This window comes from Pseudorca crassidens, chromosome 2 (assembly GCF_039906515.1).
Source record: "Pseudorca crassidens isolate mPseCra1 chromosome 2, mPseCra1.hap1, whole genome shotgun sequence".
Classification (NCBI taxonomy): Eukaryota; Metazoa; Chordata; class Mammalia; order Artiodactyla; family Delphinidae; genus Pseudorca; species Pseudorca crassidens.
This window is the reverse complement of record NC_090297.1, coordinates 34036624-34048900: the sequence shown is the minus strand read 5'-3', so window position 1 is coordinate 34048900 and position 12277 is coordinate 34036624. Positions and strand designations below refer to the sequence as shown.

Here is a 12277-nt window from a genome sequence, read left to right as displayed (position 1 = left end):
TCTGAGTCCGACTCCTGGTTCCTCAGGTCACCCAAGGCTCTCAGTCGTTCCGGATAAGGAAGGATGCCCAATACCAGCTGTAGCGGACCCAGAACGCCAGCACTCAGCACTTACGCGTTGCCCATCGCAGCCACCGCGCACGCGCCGCTTCGCCGCCAAGGAGGGGGTGGGGAGTGGGCGGGGCGGTTATCTCCCGGACCAATCGGAAGCGAGGGGCCCCGCCCTCCGGGCCGGTGGACCGAGCTTGACCCCAGCGGAGGGCGGAGGAGGCGGGGCCAGCCGTGCGGCCGCGGAGGGGGCGGGGCCCAGGGCCTGGAGGCGGGGCCTGGGGCTGTCAGTCCCGCGCCCGCCGCCGCCGCCGCCGCGGTTCCTTACATGTCGTGGCCCCGGTGGCTGCCGGCGCTGCCGACCGCCGTCCGTCGCCTCGGCATCCCGAGCCGCCTCCCGCCGTGCCGGCCCGGCGCGCAGGTAAGGCCGGCTGCGCTGCCGAGCCATCGCGTCCCCCTACTCGGCAGCGGTCCGCCGCGCGGGCGCCCCCTCCGGGCTGTGTCAGCGCCGCGGCTCCCCTTGCCTCCCGGGGGCGGTCCCGGGGGGCGGGACGACCGTCCTCCCCATACCCCCACACCTCCGGGCGCCGCGCCTGCAGCCGGGTCCCCGGGCCGCGCCTCCGCATCCCGGCGTGGGGCTGGTCCCGAGCACCCCCATCTCGGGCCGATTACACAATCGCTGGGGCTGGGGGCAGGGGCCCCTCCCGAGCCTCGGCCCCACACCTGTCCCCGTGCCGCGCTCCCAGGCAGAGGGCAGACAACCAGCGCGACAGCGGGGGCCCGGAAAGTTTCACTTTGTGGTCCGGGTTTGTTGACATCTGAGAGATGCGGAGAGATGGAGGCTGAGCTGCGAGGATGCGCCTTGCGAGCAGCGTTGCCTTTGCCCCGGGGTGGCCCTGGTCCAGGTTTCCTTTCCAGAAGTCCTGCCGTGAGCCCTGCTCTGGGCTGGAGGCTGCTGCAGGGCACACAGGTCTCTCTCCGCTTGTACGTTAGCGAGCCTATCCCCTAGCTTGCAGCATCCTGGGGAAAGCTCAGCCCCTCGCTCTTCCCCCTTTCCTAATTGAGCATTGACAGAACGTGTAGACGAATTTACTTAGCATTTCCCTGACACTTTGTATTTGTGAGGCGCGTTGCCATCCCTGATTAGTTAATTAACAAGGTGGGAAAGCAAAATAGATCCTGAAACGCATGGATAATGCCTTTAGTCTAGCAACTCTGAGAACCACTGAGAGCTTTAGGCTGTTTGCGGTGAGAGATGCTTTTGGCCGAGGTGCTGCCGGTAGAGCTATTCAGTGTCTTCTGGTTGCCTGAGAAGGCTTTGGTGATAATGGCAAGGCTTTCTCTGCCTCTCCCTGCTTATACTGTTTATTAAGGGTCGCTAATCTATGGTGGGTTATTTGGGTTTCTTCACTTAAGCAAAGGAGGAATTAGAAGTGTTGCTGACAAAGCAGTTAAGGAAAACAAACAAACAAAAACCCCCCCAAAACCCTGAGGTTCAAATAAGTTTGGATAGTTGTCTGCTTTACCAGGTTACCCCTCCTGTGCAGAAAACCTTGGCTTTTCCTGTTCTCTCCCTATCTTCCTGGTAGGACTGTATCCATCTGGGCCGGCGTTACTGGTTCTGCATTTAGTCCATACACCTCTTGCTGCCTGTGGTTTACAAACCTGCCTAGGGACATCCTCTAAGAGTAGGCTTAATTAGCACTTTTTTCTGCCCATTAAGCAATACAGCTTGAAATCTCTTGTAATCAGGCACTGTTGTAGTGTTGAATCTTTAATAATGTCTAATTCATTTTAATAGCGTTTCTATAATAATCTTTCTATTAGTATGCCAGTTCTGCAACACCAGTACTTTTAGTATAGAAGCAGCAATTTACTCGAAATATTGTCATGGCAAAAACAATTCTTCAACATTTTTGCAGCCTACTTTACTTAGATAATTACTGCTAGAGGCTGTTAAGGTTTTTTATTCTTTGGTGCGGTAGGTGTTACAATGCTTTTGATCTATGAGGTCATTATGAGGTCATTCCTACTTGTAGAAATGATTTCAGTCACGGTGTCACTTAACTATTTTGTGGACTAATAGCATGTGAGTTTTCCCGACATGCTGATTTCTTTTTGAACGAGGAACCGAGTTAACAAGATTTAGTTTTGATTTGCCAGCTTAAATTTTAAGAAGGATGATATTTACTGTATTTGGGGGACTATATTAGTACTATGATGCTTATTTTATTAGCATAGGTATCAGGCATTGTTTTGGGTGCCTTACAGATGTTAACTTATCTAATTCTCACAACAATCCTATAAGGGAGGTACTATCATTACCCCAGTTTCAGACAATGAAATTGAGGCCCAGTTGATCGACTCAGGTCACATAGTTAAGTAAACGACAGCTAGATCCTAACGTAGGCAGCCTGAGTTCAGAGTCCAAGTACTTAACCACTGTGCTATCCTGCCTCTGTAGGTTATTTTTTTTCCAGCAAGTATTTATTTCTACCTGCTGCCTGCATACACCCTGCACTGTGGGGAGAAGAGCACTTACAGTGTAATAACAAACACTGGGCTAAGAGTTCTTATTCTGGCCTTAACTCTGTCACCAACTAATCTGTGATTTTGAGGAGGGTACCTGATCTCCCTGCCTCCCATTTCCTCATTGGTGGGATAATAGCAATTGAAGCAGATGAACTAACTAGCCTTAACCTCCTGGGGAGCTGGAGAGATGAGTCAATGCATGTAAGAATTAAATTTCCTCCTCCCTAAGGCACAGTATAAGATCAAGTATCAAATGAGTGGCGTGTGTGCGCATGCGTATGTGTATGTGTCATGGAGAAGGACTGGAGGGCACACGATGTATGCTTGCCAGTGGCCACCATGCACTGCACCATGGGAGTGCGGTGGTCGAGAGACTTTATCTTAAATATTTCAGTATTGTTTATTCTGTTGCCACCAGCATCATTCCTTTGTAATTAAAAAAATAAGCAGAAAAGAAGTCGTGCTGTGGAAGTGGGGTAATCATGTGCTGGACAATGCAGGAGCATTCGTGGAGGACCGTTTGACATCACTTTGCGGGAGGCTTGGGGTCAGATGATGGCAGGACCTGGATGGCAGGACCTGAATGGCGGATCCAGGAGTTCCCAACATTGTGGCAAGTCAGGGTTGAAAGGAAACTTTAAGGTCACTGCATCTAACAGCCTCCACCCCTTTCTCCCTTCACCATCTATACAATGGATGAACCCCCCACGTGTGCATACCTGTTTCACTCAGTGCTTATCCTGCTGCTGCTCGGGCACCTCCTGAGCCAGCCATTTGGTGTGTTTCACAAATCTGTGCACAGAAGCAGCTGGGATTGTATCCAGTGATAGGGAACGAGAAACCACAGAAGGATTCTGGGCCCTTCTGGATTGTGCTCTTGAAAGATCAACATCTGTGTGAAACCTGGATTAGAAGGGAAACTCTAAACCAGGAAGACAAGTTAGGAGGCCTTGGTCAGAATCTAGGATTGGGGGGATCCAGACTGAGACAGGTGGCGGCCTGGGATTGAAGAAGTAATGGACCCCAAAAGACAGAATCCCCTGCACCCAGCATCTGCCTGTCCACAAGCGTCAGAGAGGAGGAACATGTCAACATCTCTCTGGAGTTGGGTGGAGGGGGGGCGTTGGGAGTGGAGCTGGGAAGTCCAGTGCTGTGGGGAGGAGAGACAACTTTGTATGTATGTCCTCCAAAGCTGAATAACAGACTGTGGCTAGTGTAAGCCCTGTGCAGAGTGGAAAGCAGATTTTCTTTCTTTTCAGGAGGGGAGTGTACCATGGGAAACTCCCTCTGCCTAATGAAGAAATAGAATAGTATTTCTCCTTGGGTGTTGTAACCTCTCACACTGCTTTTCTAGCCTTGTGTTTTGCTTCTTGGCCATGATGGGGATCTGGTGGTGTTTGAAGCCATACCAGGAGGACGTGATGCTTTCTTCTCATTTCACTGGGAAATCTTCTTTGGGGGCTTCCGTTCTCCAGTGATACCTGTTGAGTGTGTGCTGTAGAGCTGCCACACCTCATGGGGAGTGCTCAGAGAGGCATTAGGAGTTTTTCTCTCCAATGCAGATTGCATGTCACTTCAGAGAAGGCTTGGCATAAAATGGTTACCACATTGACTGGAGAGCAGGATAATTTGGAGGAAACAAATAAGATTTACACAGGAAGCCACAAAGACAGGAGAAATAGTTGCGAGCTTTGTAAGTTCATTTTTCTCTTGTTCCTTTATGTATTTCTGGCTTAGGATGCGACATTTCTTCAGTTCTGTATTCATATTTACAAATTTATAAGTTGAAATACTTTGTCTAATAGTGTATGTGGAAATAAACTGTATAATCTCATTTTTTTTTTTTTTTGCCAGGACAATATTGGCCTTGGTTTTCCACTATCTTTTAGACTAGTGGTTTTCAACTAGGGGCGATTTCGCCTCCTAGGGAACACTTGGCAATGTCTGGAGACATTTTTGGTTGTTGCGACTGGGGACAGCATACCTGCTACCGGCATCCAGTGGGTAGAGACCAGGGAAGCTGCTGAACATCCTACAATGCACAGGATGGCCCCCCAAACAAGGGATTGTTCAGACTGAAATGCTCATAGGGTTGAGATTGAAAAACTCCACTTTAGATGTTAAAAACATTTCTTATTAGGAGCATATTGAGGCTAGAGGGAAGAGGAAGAAGGGGGAAATATAAAGTGTTCCTCGAGTCCTTGCAAGTGATAACAGCACCCTCCCTTCTGACAGGCAGGAGGGAGAAGCAGCGAAACAAGCCTCTGGAACACAGGCGTTCCTCTGCCACCCAGGAGCTATTTCCATAACTGGATTGCTCAACACAGTAGTTTGGAACAGGAAGTAGAGGCCCTTGGAGTGGGAGGAGGCTGTCAGGGTAATTTGTGGAGGCACAAGTGTTTATAGGCCAAGAAGGGAAGCTGGGTCCTGCCAGAATAATTCTGAAAAGTTCTAGGAAATTTTTCTAAAGGTGGTTTTGTTGAGGACACTGCGTGTAATGCTTCAAAGACACAATCTCTGTCCTGGGAGTACAGGAACCCTGTAGGCTGTCGATCTGAGCACTTCCCGGATTCTTCCATTGTCTAGACACAGAGTGGAGAGTGAAGAGCGCTTGGTTTTGTTTTCAGGTTGTAGCTGTGTCCTCCTGCAACCTTTCTTTCAAAACTTTTACATTATGGAAAATTTTATCATGCCTTTCTATGGTGAGGGCGACTCCTAGGCTATTAATAAGAGTTATCTACTCTGTGCCTCTGTTATGCACCAAGCACTTTACTTATATTGATTCCATTCCTTAGAACCTTTCTAGGTAGGAATTAGTATTCCCAGGTTGCAGATGAGGACACTGAGTTTTGGAGAAGTTAAGGAAAGCTAAGAGGTAGCATTGGGTTTTAACCCAGTTTGTTTGATTCCAAAGCCCTAATTCTTTCCATTAGGCCTCGTCTCTCATGGGTAAAATTGGTGGGAGTTTGTACCAGGACTGGTAGAGAAAATGAAGGCAGGTGCTGTGAAAGGGGACCGAGAGCTCTGGTTCCCCCAGCTAATGAAATCTTCACACTGAACCCCCTGGGAAACATTGCTCTTGAGGGTGATAAATTACCTGTGTCCTATTTTTGAGCTGACTGTATAAAACAGAATTGCACACGGGTAGCCCTGAACCAAATTTGGTTAGCAGATGTGTTTTATTTGGTCTGTGCAGTGTTTTATTTTTTAAAAATTGGATTAGTTGAAAGCGGGAGATTTCACACTACAGTTTCCAAATTGCCAAATCTCTTGGTTTCTCTGGAACCATCAGAAGATCTGGCAACGGCGGGTCCACATTCCTCCTTGGCAGTAGTTAGTTATAGTAGCCACCCCTCTTTGGATGTAGCAGAGACTCCCTCGTTTGCCATCTTTACCACCCTGCCCAGTTCACTCATTTATATCACGTGCCAGGACTCTGAAGGCATTTGTTGGAGACACCCTTGTAGAAGTCACACCCGTTCCCTCTGCCAGTGTCAGGGATGTGTTAGTGGAGGCTTGTTCTGTATCTGAATTAAAGATCCCCAGCATCTTTCCCATTTGTAAAGAGTCTGGAGAGGGCGACTCTACTTGGCATGTGAACAGACCCCACCCACCGTCTATCCCCCCAACAGTGGCTAATTGGACTCTGGAAGGGTTCTTGGACTAGGGCAGACCAATCTGATATTTGGGATTTAGACACCAAGCTGAGGAACCTCAGGTGGGAAGGACTTGTAGACTCAGGCTGAAAATGGTGATGTTGGAGGTGGCTGAGTGAGCAGAGAAGCTGGACGGCAAGTAGTGAGAGACAGTGTGGCAGCAGAGATAGAGGAGCTGCCCAGTCTCTGCTTTCACGCTACTTCCTGCAGTTGGGTTCCTCTGTAGCCACAGCATTCATTCAGTGACACTTACTGTGCACTTACTATAATGCCAAGCACCGTTTAGATGCTTGTGATATATCAGTGAACAAAAACAGACAAAGGCCCTGTTCTCATAGAGCTTATATCTTGGTGGGGGAAAGCAAACAACGCCAAACAAAGAAGCAAGTAAGTATAAAATATGTAAGGTGGTGATAAGTGCCAAGACGAGAAATAGACTGGGTAAGGAGACGTGGAGTGGATGTGCGGGGTGGTGATGCTGTGTGAGAGAGGTTGTTCAAGGAAGACCTCCTGACATAGTGATATTTGAGCAGAGATGTGAATGAAGTGAGGAGTGAGCCATGAGGGAACCTAGGGGTGGAGCAGTTTAGCAAGTGCAAAGGTCCTGAGGTGGGAGTATGCTTGACCTGTTTGGAAAACAACAAGGAGGATATGGTGGCTAGAATGCAACAATCATGGGAGAAGGGGAGGGGGAGGGAATTAGAGTCTCACAGCCATGCTAAAGACTTTGGATTTTATTCTAGTGAGGTAGGAAGCCATTAGAAGATTTTGAGCATAGGTGGCATGAGCTGGCTTATGTCTTAAAAATGTAAATGTTGCTGTTTACAATGGCCAAGACATGGAAGCAACCTAAATGTCCATTGGCAGATGAATGGATAAAGAAGATGTGGTACATATATACAATGGAATATTACTCAGTCATAAAAAAGAATGAAATAATGCCATTTGCAGCAAAATGGATGGACCTAGAGATTATCATACTAAGTGAAGTAAGTCAGAAAGAGAAAGACAAATACCATATTTTATCACTTATATGTGGAATCTAAAATATGACACAAATGAACTTATTTATAAAACAGAAACAGACTCATAAACGTAGAAAGCAAACTTATGGTTACCAAAGGGGAACAGGGGTGAGGGGAGGGATAAATTAGGAGTTTGGGATTAGCAGATACAAACTACTATATATAAAATAGATAAACAACAAGGCCCTACTGTATAGCACAGGGAACTATATTCAGTATCTTATAATAACCTATAATGGAAAAGAATCTGAAAAAGGAGATATATATATATATATATTCTCAGTATAACAGAATCACTTTGCTGTACACCTGAAACTAACATAACATTGTAAATCAATTATACTTCAATTAAGAAAAATAAATATAAATGCTGTATGGGAATAGACTGCAAGGCAGCTAAGGTGTATTCAGGACAACTAATTAGGAGGCTATACAATAGTCCAGATAAAATATAATGGTGGCTAGGACTAGGGTAGAGATGGAGGTGGTGAGAAGTGGACAAGGTCTGAATATATTTTGAAGGTGGAGTTGACAGGAATTAATGATGTATTTTTGTACTGGATATGAGAGAGGGGAGTCAAGATGATTCCAACCTTTGTGTATAAACATTATTGCAATAGTTGGCATTTCCCCCTCTCTTCCTTGAAAATATGTAGAAGCAACAAGGAAGGTGAAAAAATAATAATGAAGATTTTGCAAACCCCATTTCCAGCAAAATTAGGAAAGAAATTTAATCTGTAGACTTCAAAATGTGTGTTAAGACTGTCCCAAATAGATGAGATCAGGTAGAAGCCACGTGGGGAGAACTGAAGGGAGGCAGCACAGAGATAGCAAGAGACACCAGCAGCAGTAGATCTTAGAAAGTACCAGAAAAGTCATATTCTTTAAGGTGAAAAGTGCACCCTGATGTGAAAAAGCTATATCCCTTGCTTACAGCAATTGTTGTGAAAACTGGATGTACAGCTGGTAGAAGAAACCCTCCTGGCGTAGTTTGATTCAAAGTTGTGAAAGAAGAAGGGTTGTATAAAGAATCACATAGGCAAGCTGCCATATATGTAGGAAGTATTCTGTCTTTTTGGCAGCAAGGAAAAAAGAGAGTCTTTGGGTTGTAAAATACTTCAAGGAATGAAATATTTTAAAAAGAGGTAAATAAGTGGGTAAATGTAAATGTAGGAAAAATTGGCTTTAAGGTAGTTCCAGGTTGCTGGTGTTCCCTGCCCCCTCTCCTCCCCTGATACCTGGCAGAATCAAAGATGAATCTTCTCTAAAGGAAAGCATCTTCCTAGTTTTCCAGGGCCACTGAGCAGTACAGTCAGAAAGAACAAAGCACACGAGGAAACAAAACATGATGAGAGAACTAGCAGATGTAACTGATAGAAAAAAAAAAAGACTCACAAATTCTTTATGTATTTAATCAGAGACAAATAACTATGTTTATTATGTTCATAGAAATAAAAGCAAGCTTGTAAATATTTTCAGGGAATGGGTAACAGTTAAAAGCGACTTGGCAGGTTTGAAAAAGACCAAATAGAACTTCTAGAAATAAAAATATAAAACTGAAATTTAAAAACTTAATGGATTACCATTAGATAACATATTAGGTAAAATCAAAGAGAGATTAGTGAATTGGATGATACATTATAAGAAATTATCCAAAATGATGCATAGGGAGACAAAAATACAGAAAATATGGAAGAGAGGTTAAAAGACATGGAGGATAGATCAACTATACTTCAATAAATTTTTTAAAAAAGACATGGAGGATAGAACGAGAAGTTCTAATGTACATTTAATTGGAGTACAAAAAGGCAAGGGAGAATGGGTAGAAGCAACTATTTGAGGAGATAATGACTGACATTTTTCCAGAATCAGTAAAACATATCAAGCCAAAAATTCACAAGCAGAGCACCAAAGGCAAAGAGAAAATTCTAAAAACATCCAGAAAAAAACACATTGCCTTGAAAAGTGATTTACATGCTTCCCAATACCAACAATGGAAGCCAGAAGACAGTGGAATGATTTCTATAGTGAACTAGCTGATAACCTAGAATTCTATGCACAGAGAAAATACCTTTCAAGAAAATGGCAATGTAAAGACATTTCTATATAAAGAAAATGTAGAGTTTGCCAACACTTTGTGAGTTTGCCTCCCTAAAGGAAATCTTCACTGATTTTTCCTTTGGGCAGAAGGAAAGTGACTCCAGTGGTAAAAGCTGAGCGCTAGTAAGGGATGAAGTATTTTAAAAAGAGGTAATATGTGGGTAAATGTAAATGTAGGAAAAATGAAATATAAAATAGAATTTTAATATCTTATGCATTAAAATATAGAGAATTGAAAATAAGACAACAATGGCATATAAGTTAAGAAAGGAGTCTAGCATCCTGATATTACCTGGAAGGAGAGTAAAGATTAATAGTCATTCTTAGACTAATAAGTTAATAATGCATATTGTATTTTCTAGAATAACCAGGGAAAGAATAGAAGCAGAGTGTATAACATCACAGCTAGTCAAGAAAGGCTTATCTACAACAAAACTGTAGAGAGAATGAAAGTGAAAGGATGGGATACTGTCAAAACAGTAAGCACAATATCAGATAAAGCAGATGTTATGGTTAAAAACACTAGGGGTAAAAAGTTACTTTTACCAGGAAAAATATCAGTTTGAAATATTAAATATGTTAATAACATAGAATAGTATATAAAGGAAAGGATGACAGAACTATAAGGAGGAAGAGAAATACCTGCAATCATAGCTAAGACATTTTCAAGGAGAACTAGGTCAGAGGACTTGCCCTATGGATATCAAATCTTATAATACAGCCATAGTAAGAACAACAGAGTGAAATTGATTCAAGAATAACCAAACAATCCAACAGAACAAAATAGGGAGCCCAGAAGCAAACCTGTGCACTTATGGACTCCTTATGTATTGCAAAGTATGCATTACAGATTAACACTGAATTTTCCAATAAATGGGTACTGCGACTCATGGATATGCATATGGGCAAACATCATCTGACTATCGTATATAATACATGAAAATCAATTTCAAGGGGATTTAAAAACTTAAACAGGAAAGGAAAATCTATAAACATTTTGATAATACAAGAGAATACCTTCATGATCCCTGCATGGGAAAGACTTCTTAAATAAGATGCAAAAAGCAAACTTAAGAAAGGATTGAGAAAATTGATTACATTAAAATTAAGAACTTATTTTAATTAAAAGCTACTATGAAAAGAAGGTAATAATTAATTACAGCACTGGAAAAGAAATATTTGAGCTTCACAAGGACAGATACTATGTCTATATTATTCATCACTGTACCCCAGCACCTTGCAGAGTACCTAAAACCAAAGCTTCAGCACCAGGGTACTATATACTAAGTACTTACAACCATTCCCAACTGATGAAGCTCACCTACAGAGCAGAATCCACATCATAAACCACAAACATTATTCCTTTATTGCTTTCTTCTGCTGCTGTTCATTCTTTAGAAAATAAGAGGAGAGAAAATAGGGGTGGTAGCTTAACCAGCCCATTGTTTAAAAATATTCAGTGTAGAAACTATTTGTTTAGGGTTGGGCAGATTGCTGAGAAGATTATATAGAAATATGAAACAAGGGTTCTTCCTGGAGGAATTTACACTCTAGTTGGGAGATTGGCAAATAGGAAAAGATACTTGACAAATCTGGACCATTTAAAAAAATGTTATTTATGCTGTAAAGTATATAGGAGGACAGAGATAACACTGCCAGATGTGATAATTGAGAAGGATATCATGGAGGAGGGCAGATTTGATCTGTGTATTGAAGGAGGGTAAATTTATGGATAGGAAGAGAGAAAGGGAGAAAGTATTCTAGGGGAGGAATGAGGATGAAATGTGCTTTGTAGGCAAGAAAAATTTAAGGTGCTTTGGGGAAACAGGCCCATATGACCAGAGTAGGAGACAGATTATAAGTATAGATTCTTTCAGAATAAATATGAGTGAATACCTGGAATTTTTTTTAAAGAATCATAGTGATGTAAACATAAAAGTCCTACTACTTATGAAAAGTGTATCCATAGGTAAAGTAATTAAACCCCTTTGGTGTTGGCAGAGGAATTGTAATCAGTAATTGTGGTGGACATCTGTGAATTCTGATGCCCAGCAGCATTCACTCTTTTCCTGCTTGTGGGACCCCAGCCTCCAAGGATGAGTCGCCCACGGAGGAGAGCATAGCAGAAAAATGGAGAGAAACTGCATCTAAGTGACATTATTGGAGTCAAACCTGGTTTTCCTTTCATTGCTGAAGTTGATTTGAGTTGGGTTGTCTGTTAATTGGAATTAAAAGAATCAAAACTGACACAGGAACAGACAAAAAGATCAGGAGTACAGAGTGGAGAATTCAGAAACAGGCTCATACACATACGAGAATTTCACCTTACTGGATACTCCTCTGTCTTCTTTGCTACGGATCCTCTCTTCCCGATTTCTGAAGCTAGAGTATCTCAGGGCTCAGGCTTCATTCCTAGATGAATTTATCCTGTCCTGTAGTATTAAATATCTATTTGTGTGACTCCTAAGTTTGTATTTCTGGTTTTCATCATTCTTCTGAGATTCAGACCCATATATTCACTTGCCCACTTGCATTCTCACTTGGGTGTCTAAGAGGATCTGAAACTTAACATGTCCTGATTCCCAACCTCCCCTCCTCCAAACCTGCTCCCTTCCTGAAAAGGCCCCTAGAATGGCATCACCATCTTTTTGCTCAGGCCAAAAACCGAGGAGTTATCTTTGAGTCTTCTCTTTCCTGTAACTTCCACATTTAGGCCATCAGCAAGTCCTCTTCAAACTTTTTTGACTCCACCTTCAGAATATAGCCTGGATCTGACTACTTCTCCTTACCTCCGCGGTTCCCACCATGGTCCAAGCCATAACCATCCTTTGCTTGGATTATTGCAATAGCTCCTAACTGACTTCTATACTTCCATTTCTTCCTCTTATGGTCTCTTCTACACACATTTGTTAGAGAG

The 12277-nt window shown here is 43.3% G+C and overlaps 1 protein-coding gene across 2 annotated transcripts in view; it reads left to right on the top strand.

Moving 5' to 3' along the window:
* Positions 1-333: 333 nt before the first annotated feature.
* Positions 334-12277, top strand: part of HIVEP3 (HIVEP zinc finger 3) — a 501781-nt gene continuing 489837 nt past the window's right edge. For both annotated transcript variants that reach the window (XM_067725724.1, XM_067725722.1), the window contains exon 1: positions 334-468. The gene's annotated coding sequence lies outside the window, so the exon portion shown is untranslated. The remainder of the gene's footprint in view (positions 469-12277) is intronic.